General features: G+C 36.6%; 1 protein-coding gene across 1 annotated transcript in view; it reads right to left on the reverse strand.

Annotated features, from left to right (window-relative positions):
- The window catches only part of FBXL17 (F-box and leucine rich repeat protein 17), a 522,649-nt gene that overhangs the window by 180,729 nt on the left and 325,690 nt on the right, over positions 1–16,230 (reverse strand). The window lies entirely within an intron of this gene.

The raw sequence follows: 16,230 nt of genomic DNA on the forward strand, positions 1-16,230 counted from the left end.
TAAACATATGCTATATAATGAATATTTATCAATTACATTAAAAAAAGTAATGAAACTGTGAAACATGGATGCTCATTATAAGGGATTCCCTGGTAGCTCAGCTGGTAAAGAATCCACTAGCAATGCAGGAGACCCCAGTTCGATTCCTGCGAAGGGAACTGGCTCATTATAAGTGAATGTAATATTGCTCATGGTTTAATTTTTAATGGTGGAGTTTGATCACACTGATATACATTTGTGAAATTTTATTCAACATAAAAATGTTTTAAAAATCTGTGACACTGATTAAAGAAGAATATTAAAATATTTTCCCTAGTTTTACTATTAATGTTTTAGATGAATTGTTGCATATATACAGGCCATTTAAATAATATAGATATGTAAGATTTAAAGTCTCTTCTGGTTTCATTTAAGTTAAAATTTTGAGCGGTGCACCCTGCTCTAATGTCCACAGTGGAACATGTAACACAAAACTCAATGAACTTTATAAACAATGATTAAAAACACTATCTATCTGATGATTCAGTCCCCTGTAATATCAGAAAACCCTGTACAATCAAACTGACACATAAGCATGTGCGTCCTTCAATGCAGTCCCAGTTTTAATCTTTATAAACAACAGTTAAGTAAAAGGGTAAAAGCAAAAAGAGTCATTAACCTTTTCTAGGAAGTTAAGGATCAAGTAATTTGATACCTATGTGTATAATCCATCAAAAAATTACTGAGTATCCATCTCTGTCTTTCAGATATTTTATTTGCTGTCTGGCTTATTTGTAGGTATCTTCATAAAATGTCAGGAAATTTTATACAATTTTACTTCACATAATTCATTACTGAAGGTTAAATTAGTTATAGAGAAGACCTATTTTTCTTTTAAAAATATTTTTATAGAATATTGTCTTAATAGAATGATAAACATTTCTAAGTTCCTCAGACTAACTGAATAAACATTTTTTTTGGCTATTAAAAAAAAAAAGATTTATTATAAAAAATGGGTAAGCTGTTCCATGGTTACAATAGAAAACTTAAAACAGTAACAATGTAATTATGATTGATATAGCTTATTATGAAGGGAAATTTTTAAACCTAATTCTACATCATTTGACTTTAATGTAATATTTGAATAAAGTCTTAAAAAAGAAAAATAAAAGCAGAAATGAAACTAACTACAGGCAACAATCATGTTTTACATATGACTTTAAAAACTGATTTTCATATCCTAAGGATAAAAATAAAGGCCCTGCTTGGTTATAATACCATAAACAGTTAATTTAAAAAGTCTACTTTCTGCCACGCATAGCTCTCTGTCCGTCTCCATCACCTTCCAAAAAAGTTAGCAGATCCAACATGTTGTATGACCACAAAATGAAACATTAGTGCAGAAATGTGTTCCCATCATTTATTTTGTTTTCACGGTCTTTTCAAATAGTTCAAAACACCTGATTATGGAAAAAAAATCTAAACAAACACAATGTCCTATCTGTGTTCTCAGCAGCTGATCCTGTATCAGATATGCTACGAGCACACGTGACCATAACAGACACACAGGGCAGACTACAGACGGCAAATAACACAAATTGATTTCCCTGTACAAGCCAGATCAAATGCTATTTCATAGGCAACAAGAACTGGTATTCACATAAAATAAGATAATCAATCACTGGATAGAAACTGTCCTAAAAATGATGAAAGGCCACGAGCATCAGGTTTCCTCCCTATGTGAGAGAGAAAAGTTATTATGAATAGATAACACAAATATATTTAGCTTACTCAAGAGGCAACAGCCAAGAGAAAACACATGATTAAGAAATAAAGAGTATATATGTTTCAGAGAAATATAAGAGAAGAGCATTTTACTTTTACAAAGGATCACATAGGATTTTTGCTCTGTTTTAAAAAGTTCAGCTACATAAGGTTTTCCAAATACTTTTAATTATCCTGTAATCACAACCAGTGCTAAAAGTTATGTGCAACATAAAGCTGTTCCTCAAAAAGGAATTCATAGAGGGAAAACAAAATGTTCCTTGGAAGATTTTTAGCAAAATTTGTTATTTTTTAAATTAAATATCACATATTTCACAGATGTGATCTTTGAGAAGTCCCAAGTTCTTGTGAACCTGGACTGAAGCTCAGTATCATACTAACAGCAAATTGATGGTTCAAATAAATAGGTAAAATAGCTATTTTTTTTGACAGTTGGAAATGGAAGTGGTTCATGTTATCCTGTTAGTGCAAACTGGTGGAAAATGGAACCCCACGTCTGGTTCCTGGCTAGTGTCTGAAGTGAAGGGTACTTGCTCGGTCGTGTCCGACTCTTCACAACCCCATGGACTGTAGCTAACCAGGCTCCTCTGTCCATGGGATTCTCCAGGCAAGAATACTGGAGTGGAGTGCCATTCCCTTCTCCAGGGAATCTTCCCGACTCAGGAGTCAAACTGGGGTCTCCTACATTGCAGGCGGATTCTTTACCCTGAGTCAGCAGGGAAGCCCAGTCATGCTCTTTAGTCAGGACTTAACATCAGAGCATTTCCCAGCTCACTGTATAGACTGTATGCAGGCAACAAAAACAGGAGACAAAGCTTTAGTAATTACTTAAACATTCTGACTACAGGTATTCATGTACGTTTTAAGAGGTGTTTAAAATGACACCAAAAAGAGAGAGAAATGTTTGCAAAGTCACAGTCTGTGTGCAGGAACACAAAAGAACCAAAGACCACGTTTAACCTTCGCTTCACACTCCCCTTGCCTATTCACAGACAGTGAAAAGGGGAGTATTCATTAATCTCAGTGATAAAGCATACTTTGTCCCCAGGGGTAAGCCATGAATTCCTAAACTCAGAATTCAGAATTCAAAATCTGCCCACTCACCCATCCCGTCCCTGCCCTCCCTAAGGATGAACCTCAGAATACCACATGACCACCATTCTCTATGGGTCAATGCATTCAAAGACCCTACTACATGCACGACAACCCAAGGAATTATAAAACTTGGGGAAAGAACAAGGTCCTTCGAGAAAGGAATAATCTCTAACATTACCAAGAAAAATTCCTAATATAGGAATATGCCAAGTGGAAGATGCAGAAGAGTATCAAATACCGTTAAAGGAGCCCGTGAACATCAAACACGAGCCTACTAAACCATCTCCCTGAGTTCTGAGAAGTAAGAGGAGGCACGTCTTAACAAGAATGAATGAAGAATGGGAAGACGTACATTCTGTTCTCAGCTCCACGAACCACAGACACCCCTATCTTCTTCAGAGTCCCACAGTACCGTTCTTCGTAAAAATGAGGGCCTCTCTGAGAAGCTTCTCCAATCAAACGTCCTAGGTTCATTTACATACATTTTAGCTCCTTCTGAATTGCCTCCTCTCAGATTATTTTCTTGCTTTTACGTTTTGGCAGGGTTCTGAATAGAATAAAAAAATTGCACCCATTGTAAATTCTTGAGTAACAGCTGTTGAGTACATATATATATAAACTCTGTTAGAATACTGAAAAGGGCCAGAAAACCTGCTCCCAACTACCCAAAGAACTCAGAATAATTTTTTATAATAATGTGATTTTATGCTCACTTGCTTTTGATAATGTTCTAAAATACACTTGAAACATTTGATGAAATATGAAAAACAACAAAAAGGTTACTTTTGTGAGCAATATAGGTTTTTCCTTAAAAGAAGAGAAGGCATTACTTAGTTTCAGGAAAACGCTGTCTTCTTAGCAATAGATTCTTAATCACCTGATTTATGTGAAGGGTAAAGGTTAATGAATTAAGCTGTGTAAGCTTCAAAACTATCAAAGGAATTCAAAAGAGCCTCGAATTATGGAAAACAATGGCCCATTCTACATACATACCAAATTTTTATGTTTTTTGTCTCCCACTCAAAAGCTGGAACGTGGCATTAGTGACAATTGGAAAGAACTAATGAGGAAATATGACTACGCTGCTTGCAAGAGGAGCGTCCTAGGAGACCTTGTTACTGTTTGTGATGTGCTTCACATCCAAAAGAAGCTAATTGGAGCTGCCAGACACTGGTTTGCAAATCTCACTTTAAAGGACAGGCTCAATCACCTCAGAGGTGTGAAAAGAAATGTCCCCATTAGAGATGCATTAGCATGTGGCTTGGTGAATTTCTAAGTAAACTTTAGGATGTTCTTTCCTAAGTCACTTTTATATTTGAATAATAGACATATCTGCAAGCAGAAGAAAAAATGCAACAAGACAAAAACCACCCTACGGATTAAAACAAAAAGCACGAATAGCGCTGTAAAGCCATTGGCGAGTAAGTGCGACAGGGAGCTAGGTAAGCTTCAAGCTGAATAAACATGTAGATCAAACCTGGAAACTCCTGAAATGCAAACACATCAAAAAGCGATCTATTTGGGGGCTTCAGAAATAGAACTCCAGTTTCATCATTTCCTGAAACTAGACAAGCCAACAAGCCACCCTGGATTATATTTACTGTGAGTGGGGCAGCAGACGAGGCTGCAACACACACACAAACAAAAGAAAAAGGAATAAAAAGGAGGCACGAAATCTAAAAAGAGAAACAGGGGAGTGAACCTGGTCCAATTCTGTGCTATGAAGCTCGTCCCAACTCACTCACATACGGGTCGTTTAAACGGTAGCAGAGGTCACCAAAACACAATTTGGCATCTTACACAAAGAATAATGATATTTGATTGATTTTTTCTAAAGCCTCAAATCAAGTTTTACTGGGGAATAATCCAATCTCAGTGCAGTGAATGAATGGGCATGATTTACAGGTATATCCTGCTTTCAGAATGTGTATGATATAAAATATTTCTATGTTAAAGAAGATAAATTTACAGTTAAACATTTACAAGATGAATCAATTCAAGAATTAACAAATAGTACCTTTCTACTTATATGTGAATATAATTTCATTTATAAACATTCCATTAACAGGCACATTTTCCAGTAACACAACACCTTAACTTTACGGAGCACGAAATGGTTATTTTATCTTTAAAGAAATGCACATAAGGACAAATGGAAGACTATTTTGGGAAAGTGACACATGGCGTCAAGTGGTGCGCTGAGTACCCTTTGTATTTTATGGTACACTTTCTTGTAAATGTCCTTCTGTTTTATCCTTTAACAGCACAGTATCAGATATATATTTAAGTCAATTTTTCATACAAACATCTAAAGATAATCTCACAGAAGAGACGTTTATTGCAAGAGAGATTTTTTTTTTTAAAGCTGACTTGCAATTAAAACACTAAAGCGTTTGCTCAAAACACATTCCTAATATACCTTAGGGGCGAAGAATGGGAGCCACATGAAAAATGTCACCAGCTCACCAGTTACAACAATTATCTTGGGATATTCATTAAGTTCTCACTTACCAAATGTTATTCTCTGGAAAGCCAATATCTGATTAGTGAATCTAAGATTAATTTAGAAATTTGCTATTTAAACAGTGGAAAACTGATGCCTATTTGGTCACACAGAGACAGTGAAAGGTTACAAAATGAGGAGAGTAGTTTGCTTGTTTTTAATTACCACAGTAAGCAGCCTGTAAACTGAAATGTTACTGCAGTGTTAAGTTCTATGGGTCTGCAACTCTGCTGAAAGAGGTGCTGTTGCGCCTGAGAAGGGGGCACAGCAGATGCCGACACCTGCAGGCCCTTTCTGGGCCACTCTTCTCCAGCCACTCCTAGCATCGGGAAGGTTTCCTAACTGGAGAGTAAGAGCCCAGGAGACAGCACTGAAAGAGGAGCAGTAAGACAACTAAAGAATACTTCTAACATATTGAGGAGTGACCATCACAAACCAGCTCTTACGGGACTATTTTGTTTCCTCATTTATATAGCAAGACATGTTTAATGTAATAGGAATGTGTCCAGAGAACTTCAAAAATGTTTTTCAAATAGAATAAAGCCTGTTTTTTTTTTTTTAAAAGCACATTGTCCTTAAGCTGCTGAGAAACAAAATGGTTAAATGTCTTCCCAAAGCAAGAGGGTGGGGGAGAGGGAAGCAAACTAACACATTTGGATAAACTTGGCTCTGGCTTTAATACTTCAGATCCACTCATCCAAACGTCTTGTTTTTAATTTTAGTCATTGTTCCATCCTTTAACTGCAGCTACACTAGACCTTTATATAATAACTCGAGCTAACTTTTTCTAAGCATGCCTCCAAATATTCAAGAAGCAGAAAAAAATTTCTAAGTACTTACCTATTTATTTCAACAAGGTTTTATTAAGTGCAAACTATGTGATAGAAATGTTAAAAGATCTAATCAGAAAGCCGCATGATTATAAAATGATGGACATAATACTTATAACCTTGATAGATCAACTACTATTTATTTTTGCTGCTATGGCTGATATTAATGTTCATCCCCAGCAGCAGAAAAACCTTATCACTATCTCTGTATCTACTGAAAATCAAGTGGAAAGAGTCATATTTCAGGACTGAAGGAAATGTTAGAAGCGAAGGGGAAACTTTAAAGGTAAGGTTTCCTAATTCAGCAGTTTAGTCATTCCTCGATGGGGGGAAAAATGCATTTACTTTAAAATGAGAAAAGTTAAGAGATCTCCTCCATCCTTAAAGGTTTTTGAGTTTCCATGAATTTACAGCCAATATCTCTGGGGGAGTTTGGGCACAATGTTCATACAGTTAAAACTGGTGCTATGTTTATGGTATTCTGGCATATTTTAAGATAAAGGATGGAAGAGAAGATTGTATTCTCCTATATGTTACAAACATTTACTGTGTGGAAGCAAAAGCCCGGGCCTTAAAAAGAAAACAGGAATGTAAAAACTATAGTTTTTATAGGTTAAACTATGGTTAGTCCAGTTCAGTGGCCTGTGGTTCATTAGAGGCCATTCCTTTTCTGAAAAGAAGGCAGGCAAAATTCTGGCAAGTTCCAACTCCTACCTGCCTCCTGCAACAATAAATAAGAACGTCAGTGGTAAAGCTAGAAATATTCCAGAGAGACTTGCTAGGCTTCCAAACGGCTAATATGAAATTTAGACGGAATATAAAACATTCAGTGGATAATCTCCCTGCCCGTCTCCACCTCCATCACCCTTACTGCTTTCACTACTGATGAGAAAGCCTCAATTCCACAAACATTAAGCGCACCTTTAATTTAAAATGAAGAACACAAAATTATTTGCGTGGACTTTAAGAGTATTCTGAAGATGCGATTTTAGGCATCATTCAGGAAAGAGTTAAATACTTCCTTACCAGAAGATGCCACAAGGCTTTGTAGTGACTAATTGCCTCTTTAACCTCTGCACTCGGGGAGCTGGCCTGCACTTCAATACCAGTTTTGTGATAGAGCCAAAGACTGATGTTCAACACAGACCTCCTATGACCTGTGTAGCCCTGGAGTCAACTCGGACAAGATGCTGACAAAAGGTCTCCTTCTCACTTGGGAAGGCACAGAATCCCTTTTTGGATCAGCCAAATTCCCAGAAGACAGAGACAAAGCAGGTAAAGACTGTTTGGAAGATAAAGAATGGTTTTACTGCTCCTGACAATATTTCCCAACCTTCCAATGTACCACTCAAAATTCTGTTTGAGAAAATGGTTTTAGTAATATGAAAAAAATACATATTTACTTTAAAATGCAATGAAGAGGGTACCTAACTGGATATCTTTGAAAGCTTACATCATTAGATAGCTGTAGGAAGACTCAAAGAAGGCAGGTTAAGCTTCTCCCTTACAACTGTTTCCCACGTGCTTTAAGCATTCATACTCGGGAAGTCTGTACCTTGTCCTTAATGTTTAAGCTTAGCAAATTTCTGGCCCGATCAAAAGCCAATAAAATAACTGTATAGTTAATTTAAGTACAATTAGAGAAAACTAATTAATCCTGCAATTTGGGAGAAGAAAATGGTGAAGGCTTCTTCTTAGTTTCTGACAAAGAAGGTATGAGGAAGGAGTTCTGGGCTAGGGGAGTGGGAGTAAAGTTACCAAATATTCACTCAGAGACCAAGGGAAAGACCACGTGGCCTTGATGAAGACAAGGGCACTACATCAATTGGACTTTATTGATGCTTAGCTGCACTGAACTCTGAACCCTTTGAGGCTTAAATCCCATCAGCGCTGAATTCGTAAAACCTACTTCCAAAGCTCTGGGACGGCCACTGCTTTATTCCTATTTTCTTCCGTATCATTACATACTGACGCGATGTCAGGGGTGAAATAAGCTTTGTTGTAAGATTCACGGGGAGGAAGCAGTGGATCATGTTTAGAGCTTTTGGTGATCATGTTTACACAGAGAGACAACTTTCTCACTTAGAAAAAGAAACAACATTTACACTTCTTTAAAAATAAAAAAGAAACAATTCCCGTCTTTCTACAAATGACACTAAGAGGTATTAACCTAGAACCCTCTCATGAAAAGTTTACATGTTTAATCCCCAAAATGACGATTGATTTCTGTTCATTTTTACTTATCTAAAGGATAAGAGAAACAAAGTCCTCCCCATTTTCCTTCTCAAATAATATTCAGCTAAATACAACAGAATGAGATTTTTAAATTCCAGAGGAAGCCTACTGAACCTTAGTTTTACTTGCCCACTTCAATGATTCTTGAATAAATCACAGTCCATTTGCCTGTAAAATATACTTCTAGACAATTCTTTCTTAATGCTTTAATTTATCCATCAATGACAACAACTGATTATCAACAATTTAATTTATATTCAAAGTAGTATAGTGTAATATAGATGCACACATGTATATAAACACTTATAAATACAATTTTAATATATCATTTTTTCCATTCCCAATTAACAAATATCTCATTGCTATAAATGCACTTCTTGAAGGAATTTTAGCAGCCTAGCCCCTGAAGTGCTGTGATCACTAAAATTCAGATTGCTTTGCTTGGACTAGTCCTCAGTCTGTTCCGTACGGAGGGAAAACACATCTCTCTGCTCTTGGAGAAAGTGGTGGGAAGCTGGTGAAACCAGTGCTGAGACTGATGGGAACCCGAAGGGGAAGCATCACCCGCTTTCTCCTAGCAGAAAGTTGCAAACGCAAGACAGGAAGGAAGCATGGAGAAGGAAGACAGCACGTTTCACTATTTGTTTCAGACAGCGGGCACCTTGCAGGCAACATCATGTCTGACAGCAAGCAGGAACAAGCAACACCCCCAATCCTACCCTCAGCTTCATGTTACTTGAAAAGGTAAATCAGAGTGAACAGCACATCCATCTCTGGCGAGCTTCTAAATGCTCCTTTGCTTACTATAGTTACTCTTCTGTCTGCATAATCAACAAACCATGCAGCAAAATGCAGTAACAGCATTAATATTTCTGCTCTATACAGAAAAAAACTTTTCTTAAGTACCCAAGGAAATAAAGAAATATATTCTGGTATTCACAGGAAGACTGAGAGGTGAAAAGGGGATAGCTGATTGTTTTCAAAGGTCCTTAGGGCAGTAAAGAGTCGAGAACGCTGCTAGACATTTGAAAGGGATGCCAGGTAAATGAGCTTGGGGCCAGTAGATTCCTGTGTGTTCCTGCGGTTACTGAGGGTATCGTAGGTGCTGTCCTGGGAATGAGAGAAGTTAGAGAACGAATTCCTTTTTGTGATCCATTATTGAAAGGTAAGCACGCGCTCATCACACACACAACACTCTTAGGCCATTTGGCAAAATTGGGGGCTTTGAGAAAATTAATATTGATTCAGTACTGCATCATACTTTGAAAAAGGTGAAAGAAAATATAAAAGGTAACAGGATAAGCAAAGCAGTGAATATAATATATACTCAGGGGCAAGTCAGTTGAAGTATGGGCTTGATTTAAGGTTGTTCAAAAAATATTATAAAGAGGAAAAAAAGAAAAACAATATATACAACATATAGCCATATCTCTATAATGTAACCAGTTGTTATACGTAACATATGCAATAATATATTCGTATATTCAGTAATCACTAAGGAGCCTGAGTTCATGTTATCTGTTCACTCATAAACAGCCTCATTTCTCTTGAAATGCACATGGAAATGCAAAGAAATATTTGAGAGGAGCAAGAAGGTAGGAAACGCGGACCGCAAAGTGATGAAGTCAGGGACACGTTAGCCTCTGGGACTAGAACAAGATTTTGGAAGAAACTTTCAAGGAGCAAAAGTAAAGAGGAAGGTATGGTTATTTATACAATTTGTAATATCAGTGAGTTTTTAAAAATCTGATGTTCAAAAGAAGCTACAAAAAGACTAGACAGACATGACACATTTCTGGGGAAAGGGCGAAGTTTTGAGAACGTGTTAAAATAGTCTGTATTATTTAGAAAATTTCCTCCCATTTCTTAATACCACTGTGGACTTAATTCACATGAAAATGGCCTCTACATGTACACATATGGCCAAGTCCCTCTGCTGTCTACCTGAAACTATCCAACATTGTTAACTGGCTATTCTCCAAAGCAAGATAAAAGTTTAAAAAATAAATAATGGAATGGTAAAAAAAGATTTAAGTTTAAAAGTTTATTACACATGATAAAAACTTAAAAATTAATACTGGAATGGTTAAAAAAAGAGTTAAAAGTTTTAAAGTATATTACACATGACTGATAATGCAATAATAAAACATGATACATAGCTGTATTAAAATTTTACAAAAACTTAATGATTATTATACAAAATCAGTTATGGACAGTGGAAATATGTTTCAGATGCTCAGAATGTCACAGTTTTTGTGTATGTGTGTATAAGAGACAGTCTTAGGGTTGGGAATGTAATTCAACTTCCCTAAGTCTTTTCAGGAAAATTCTGGAAATTACAATACCTACTTCCATGGATTTTGTAAAAGTTACATTTCATAATGTTTGCAAAAGTGCCTTTTGTTACTCAATAAACATTTATTAACCCTTATTCTGCCCCTAACTATATGGATACAAAGATGGAGAACACAAGTCTCTTCACAAAGAGAATTCACAGTCTTGTCAGTTTATCTTCCACACAAATAAGACAGGGTTATTTAGGACTGAATAGAATTTTCTAAAGTATGTTTCTCAGAAAACTAACACTTTAGGGCTTCACTAGTTGACATATACAAGGAAGAAATGTATGCTCCAATAAGTTTATGTTAAACCAAATCAATTTTTTCCTTAGTTAAAAAAAAAAGAATGTAAAGCACATAGGACAGCATCTAGCAAAGAGTAAGCGATTAACTGCTAATTATTGTTACCGAGGCCCTAGCACAGAACCTGGCACATTAAAAACAAACGCCTGTGGTAGGCTGAGTAATGGCCCCCGAAGATATCAGGCCCTAATCCATGCAGCCGGTAACTGTTACTTTATGTATACAGTATCAGTTCACTCAGTTCAGTTGCTCAGTCCTGTCTGACTCTTTGCGACCCCATGAATCGCAGCACGCCAGGCCTCCCTGTCCATCACCAACTCCCAGAGTTTTCCCAAACTCATGTCCATCGAGTCTGTGATGCCATCCAGCCATTTCATCCTCTATCGTCCCCTTCTCTTCCTGCCCCCAATCCCTCCCAGCATCAGTCTTTTCCAATGAGTCAGCTCTTCACATGAGGTGGCCAAAGTACTGGAGTTTCAGCTTTAGCATCATTCCTTCCAAAGAAATCCCAGGGCTGATCTCCTTCAGAATGGACTGGTTGGACCTCCTTGCAGTCCAAGAGACTCTCAAGAGTCTTCTCCAACACCACAGTTCAGAAGCATCAATTCTTTGGTGCTCAGCTTTCTTCACTGTCCAACTCTCACATCCATACATGACCACTGGAAAAACCATAGCCTTGACTAGACGGACCTTTGTTGGCAAAGTAATGTCTCTGCTTTTGAATATGCTATCTAGGTTGGTCATAACTTTCCTTCCAAGGAGCGAGTGTCTTTTAATTTTATGGCTACAATCACCATCTGCAGTGATTTTGGAGCCCCAAAAAATAAAGTCTGACACTGTTTCCACTGTTTCCCCATCTATTTCCATGAAGTGATGGGACCAGATGCCATGATCTTCGTTTTCTGAATGTTGAGCTTTAAGACAACTTTTTCACTTTCCTCTTTCACTTTCATCAAGAGGCTTTTGAGTTCCTCTTCACTTTCTGCCATAAGGGTGGTGTCATCTGCATATCTGAGGTTATTGAGATTTCTCCCAGCAAACTTGATTCCAGCTTGTGCTTCTTCCAGCCCAGCGTTTCTCATGATGTACTCTGCATAGAAGTTAAATAAGCAGGGTGACAATATACAGCCTTGACGTACTCCTTTTCCTATTTGGAACCAGTGTGTTATTCCATATCCAGTTCTAACTGTTGCTTCCTGACCTGCATACAGATTTCTCAAGAGGCAGGTCAGGTGGTCTGGTATTCCCATCTCTTTCAGAATCTTCCACAGTTTATTGTGATCCACACAGTCAAAGGCTTTGGCAACAGTATACTTGCTTTAATAGAAAAAAAAAAAAGGTCTTTGCAGATGTGATTAAAGATTTGGATAGGGAGGTTATCCTAGATTATCTGAGTGGGCCCTCGACACTGACATCTTGATTTTGGCTCAGTGAAACTGATTTTGGACATGTGACCTCCACAACTGTGAGAGAATAAATATTAGTTGCTTTTAAGCTACCACATGTGTGGTAATTTGTTTCAGTAGCCACAGGAAATGAATACAGTGCCTAATAAATGGCATTAAACTAATCACACATAGGGCACCAAGAAGTATGATTTATAAAGGTAACAAACCAATTGCAATTAAGATGACATATTATAATTGGATAAGACAAAATTTTAAGTTGTGAAGGGGATAAAAAAGAAAACCTTAAATAATTCTATCAAATATTCATCCTGAATTAGAATAAATTCCAAAAAGGTATGTCTTCTAAACTTTTTTAGAATAAACACTCATCTTTGTACAAAATTTTATTATGGAAAATTTCAAGCATAGCAAAAAGTTAAAGTTAAATTGTTCACTGAAAAGCCATTAATCACCACCTAGATTCCATAATTAACATTCTTCTACATCATCTCAGATGTATCCCATCTATTTCTCTATCCCCCTAGGTATCTATCTATCCGTTCTTACTTTTTAACACATTTCAAAGTAAGTGCAGACATCAGTACATTTCACGCATAAATATTAATACTGTAGCATACACATCATTAACTAGAGTTCAATGTTTATAATAGTTCTCTCTTTAACAAAATAAAAAGATATACCCTCTGTGAAATGCACAAATCTCCAATGATATCAGCCTATATGTGTCTATCTTGCTGCTGCTGCTGCTGCTAAGTCGCTTCAGTCGTGTCCGACTCTGTGTGACCCCATAGATGGCAGCCCACCAGGCTCCTCCATCCCTGGGATTCTCCAGGCAAGAACAATGGAGTGGGTTGTGATTTCCTCCTCCAATGCAAGCATGCATGCTAAGTCACTTCAGTCATGTCCAACTCTGTGCGACCCCATAGATGGCAGCCCACCAGGCTCCTCTGTCCACAGGATCCTCTAGGCAAGAATACTGCAGAGGGTTGCCATTTCCTTCTCCTAAGTGTCTATCTTGACCCCTATCAAATCCAGACTATTCTGCCTCCCTTCCAGCCATTGCTCATGCACACCCACAAAGGCAACTGCCATTGTAGGTCTTTTTGTTACTAAGTTTTACTATAGCCTAGTTTTGTCTGTTCAGGAATGTCATAAAAATAGAATCATACAATATGTACTCTTTTGAATAACTTATTTTTACTCAGTGTCAGAGTTTGAGGTTCATCTATTTTATTTTATATTTCATTAGTTTATCCTGATTGTATCTTTCAATTGCCAACTATTCCATTAAATGAATATAGCACAGTTTCTTTATCCATTCTTATCTTGAAGCTATGTGAACTGTTTGCAGTTTTGGGGGAAATCACTAATAACAGTGCTAGGAACATTTTCATACAGCCTTCTTGTGGACATATGCTTTCATTTCTCATGGGTGAAAATCAAGGAGTAGACTGCTAAGTCACAGAGTATTAGTAGTATGTATGTAGTAGATAAATGAATTTCTTTCCAAAGTTGCTATACCATTATAAATGCCCGACAACATTTATAAGAATTATGGTTTCCTCATATCCTCACCAATGTTGATGTTATCAGACTTTTAGCCATTCAAGTGAGTATATAATTAAGGCCAGTTCTACATTAAAAAATTCAAAGATCCTATCATAATAATTCTATTTTTATCTTTTAAGAAAATATGCAATAATAAAAGATTCCTGGAAACTGATCAATATTTTAAAATTTGTTTATTTCCAGAAATTTGTAATGCACACTACATAACAGTATACATATATGACATAATTTATTAATGAAACCAGACATTGCTTGCTGCAGACTCTTTGTAATAGCTTTCTGGCCCAGAGTCAGTGTTCCATCTGTTAGTTCTCTGGAATATCTTCAACAGATATCTAATTCTCTCTCTTCTATCGTCTTTTTTTCCAAGGAACCTAACTACCCAACAATAACTAGATAACTTCGCGAAAGGGATCTCAGATATTTTTAGCCCTCAATATCATGCTGTCTTCCACATTATATCTTATCAACTGGACTAAAAGTTAAAAACCAATATAAAATCAGCCCCAAACTACGATCTCCTCAATAAGCATCATTATATAAGGTTGTGCCTTAAAAGGTAGATTGCTTATCCAATCACTAAAAGCGTTTTAAAAATGTGTTGCCAGAAACTGGATTAGGATTCTAGTATTATGCAGCAAATAGTAAATAGCATGGACCTCTCAGCAAAATTTTCCTCAATCCGTGGAAAAAAATAATGAAATTTCATTTCTTTTACTAATTATCTAAATGAACTGCCCAACTTGAAGTAACATGAAGTCTGCTGATTTACACAGCTATAGATATTGTCCATAAAAGACTTCACCAAAACACGCTGCAAACCGTGGAAGTTGCAAACGAACACAAGAATGCTTAGTACTGCTGAAGATTCAAGGTTAATGTTTTTCTTTAATTATAAGTAAACATAGTACAAAACAGATCAAAAAATTTAGCCTGACAGTTTTTCTTCACTCCATTGTAAATTTTATTTCTTGTCTCACATAAAATGATTCACCTGGGATCTAGATGATTTGTGCTAAGCAACCAAACATCAGGCATTTCAAGAACTCTCTGTAAACACGGCCTCCAAACAGGATCAAGGAATGAGATCCTGGTTTTTTACAGCATCCAGTTTAAGAGATGCTGTTTTTTTACAGCATCCAGTTTAAGTTCAAGACATAACAAAAGTTTGTGAACAGCCATAGTAAGATTGCCAAGCACAGTCTAGATTTCTATATTTGAGGAAATCTATTAGATATGAAAGATCTTTTGATATATAATATAAAAATAATGAAGATATTAATAACATTAGGCATTTACTATTAATATAAACCTCACATGACCAAAGCCTGGTATACAATGAGAGAAAAGATATTACACCTTCATTTCAAAATACATAAAAATATAGTAAGGATTATATAACTATTAAATTATTTTTCAGAAGATTAATATTTAAAATGGAAACCACTAAGAAAAACTGCAAAGTTATTAACTGTATGAAAGCTTTTAAAAGTCATTTTACATTTTTGTATTACTCAATTATACCATGTAACTTTTAAGACATTCAGTCTAATTCTTTTCAAAGTAAACTTTAAACACTGATTAGAATCAATGTCTATCAATCCATACAAAGGGAGAATAAATGCATGTTTATTGCAAAAATTAATACAGAGCCCAAATCTGTGAGTTTGTAAATCTCTCTTAATAGCTAGTACAATTAATGTCAAACATTAATTATAAAGACATTCAACATTATTTGGGGAGAAAACAGTTTTAACAGCCAGCAGGCGTGTAGTCATACGAACTGCATATGGCCACACCACATTTGCTATTGAGCCTAGCCTCCAACATCCATGCCCAGTTATCCTGAGTCTGGTCTTCAGCCAAACACTTAATTCCTCTGTGCCTGGAATCTTTAATTTTATTGGCTTATCCACACCAGATTAAGGCACATAGAGGTCATAAATCCTGGGAAAAAACATGATCTCTAATTTCATAATAATCATTTAAAGATCCACGAAACTGCACAATTCATGAGAGAAAGGCCAAAGTCTAATTTTAGCACTTTTTCAGACTGTTTCTGCTGCACGTGGGTGGCACCACTGCAGGCGAGTGCTTGGCGTGCTCACGGGTGAGCCCAGCAGGGTGCCCGGCTCGGTGCCAGCCTCCCACAGCTTCGCTGGGGCCTCTGTGCCCTTGGTTCA

Source organism: Bos taurus, chromosome 7, assembly GCF_002263795.3.
Source record: "Bos taurus isolate L1 Dominette 01449 registration number 42190680 breed Hereford chromosome 7, ARS-UCD2.0, whole genome shotgun sequence".
In the NCBI taxonomy this organism is placed as follows: domain Eukaryota; kingdom Metazoa; phylum Chordata; class Mammalia; order Artiodactyla; family Bovidae; genus Bos; species Bos taurus.